This window comes from Zingiber officinale, chromosome 1B, assembly GCF_018446385.1.
Source record: "Zingiber officinale cultivar Zhangliang chromosome 1B, Zo_v1.1, whole genome shotgun sequence".
NCBI lineage: Eukaryota > Viridiplantae > Streptophyta > Magnoliopsida > Zingiberales > Zingiberaceae > Zingiber > Zingiber officinale.
This window is the reverse complement of record NC_055986.1, coordinates 149,401,457-149,404,247: the sequence shown is the minus strand read 5'-3', so window position 1 is coordinate 149,404,247 and position 2,791 is coordinate 149,401,457.

Sequence of the window (2,791 nt, the reverse complement as noted above, 5' to 3'; positions counted from 1 at the left end):
TAATAGCAGATGCATTGAGCAGGAAGTCCAGAGGAGTATTGGCAACTCACAGGGCGGTAGTTACAGATCTAGTCAAACAGTTTTCAGAGTTAGATTTAACTGAAGTAGGGCAAACACAGCGTGGTATACTGGTCTCCTTGATCGTACAGTCCCCATTGGTTGAGCAGATTAAAGAAAGTCAAATGGAAGATCAGTATCTCAAATCGATAGCTAGTGAGTTGGAGTTCGGCCCCAAGTCAGAATTCTCACGTGATATGGATGGATCTCTTCGGTTCCGAGGTAGATTGTGTGTTCCAGAGGTACATCCTGTTAAGGAGGATCTCCTTCGAGAGACTCATCGATCGAGATTTGCAGTTCATCCTGGTGGTACACGGATGTATCAAGACTTGAAGTGATCATATTGGTGGAAAGGTATGAAAAGAGATATTGCAGATTTCGTAGCTCGGTGTCTAGTTTGCCAGCAAATTAAGGCAGAACACCAGAGACCAGCTGAGTTACTTCAGAAGATTGTAGTGCCAGAATGGAAGTGGGAGCATGTCACTATGGATTTTGTCACGGGGTTACCAAGGACCTAGAGGAGACATGATTCGATTTGGGTGATTGTCGATCGGTTAACTAAATCAACACATTTGTTACCTATTCGTAAGAGAGAATCTCTAGATCGTCTAGCAGAGTTATATTATAGAGAGATTATTAAACTCCATGGTATTCCCCTCAGTATTATTTCTTACTTCGAGATTCTGGCAAAGGTTCCAAAAGGCGTTGGGAACCGAGCTGCGCTTTAGCACCGCTTTTCATCCTCAGACTGATGGACAGTCAGAGCGCACTATCCAGACTCTAGAGGATCTGTTGCGTGCTAGATTTTGGGGGTAGTTGGGAGGACCATCTACATTTGGTAGAGTTTGCTTATAATAACAGTTACCACTCTACTATTCAAATGGCACCGTTTGAGGCACTCTATGGCAAAGCATGTAGATGTCCTATCTTATGGGATGAGGTCGGTGAACGTCAACTCTAGGGCCCTCAGAGTGTTCAGCAGGATGTTGAACTAGTACGAACTATTAGACAGAGACTGTTTACTGCTCAGAGTCGCCAAAAGAGTTACGCAGATAGAAGACGAAGAATGTTAGAATTTGCGGTAGGTGATCACGTATTTCTTCATGTTTCACCCATAAAAGGAGTTAAGAGATTTGGGTTAAAAGGGAAGTTAGCACCCAGATTTATCGGACCTTTCTAGATTCTTGAGCGGATTGGTGCTGTTGCATATCGACTTGCGTTACCCCCAGCTTTAGCGGGAGTACATAATGTCTTTCATGTTTCTATGTTGCGGAAGTATGTTCCGAATCCGACACATGTCTTGAAGGATCTTGTAGTTCCCCTACAGTCTGATGCGACATACGAAGAGTTCCCTGTTCATATTATGGATCGCAAGGAACATCGGTTGAGGAACAAATGCCTTCGTCTCGTAAAGGTTGGGTGGCAGCACCACTCTGATCAAGAAGCAACTTGAGAGCGTGAGGAGGATATGCGTATCGGATATCCTCATTTATTTTCCCCAGGTATCAATGCTTCACAATTACTTAAATTTGGGGACCAAATTTCTTTTAGTGAGAGAGAATGTTAAAAAAAAAAAACAAATACACCTATGCCTACCCACGTGCATGCCCCTTCCCCCACCTCCTCCTTTTTCTTCCTTCCTCTTTTCTTCTTCGTTTCTCTTCTCCAGCGGCGACGAACAACAGGGCTCTCCCTGCTCTTCTTCTCCCAGTTTGCAACCCCCTTCTCTTCTGCTTTTCTCTTCTCCAACGGCCACAAGCAACAAGTTTCTTCTTCCTTGTTGCTGTCCTGCTTCTCGGCAGCATCGTCGGAGCTCCTCGGAGTGTGCTGGAGCTCGCCAGACCACTAGGAAAGGGGGGAAAACAAAGCCCTAGTTGCTCTTGTTAGAGTGTATACTGAAAGCCTAAGCTTTTGTAAACATTTATTTTGAATAAAAAATCACATTTGGTCAAATTATCTACATTTGATTGTAGTTGTTCAATTAATTTATATTGTAGATAACATAATATGTGGTGTCACATATAGAAGATAATGTTATCAGTACCTTATAAATTATAAACAGTAGATCACGACCAAAATGGAAAGGAACAAACCATTGGAAGGTCGTAGTGTAATTAGGTATTAGTTTATCTTAACTATATAATTACACTAGTACACTAAGAGTGTATTGAGTAGGACCATTAGAGGTCGTTTCTTTTATACTGACTTTATAAAGGAACAAAGACCTCAGTTATTATGGAAGTGTGTACTCTTAATCCTAATATAATAACAAGCACATATATTTGATATTTATTTCTTTAATTTATCAATGGGTGAAATTTAGTTCGATAAATCAATAAGCCCGATAAGTTGGGAAATGATATCACTTATAGTGTGTGTTGTTGATTATAGAAGGAAACTATGTCATAGTGATCTAGGTTGATAATGTCCCCAAGAAAAGCTCATAAGGATTGTCATGTTAAACCCTGCAGGTGGACTTAGTCCGACATGACGATAAGGTTGAGTGGTACTATTCTTGGACTAAGATATTAATCAAATGAGTTGTCAGTAACTCATTTAATTAGTGGACATTCGACATCTTAAACACAGGGAGACTAACACACTCATAATAAGAAGGAGCCCAAAAATGTAATTTGGGATGGATGCGGTAGTTCAATAATAGTTCTCTAGTGGAATGAATTATTATTGATAAAATTAAGTTGTGTGTTTGGGGCGAACACGGGATGCTTAATTT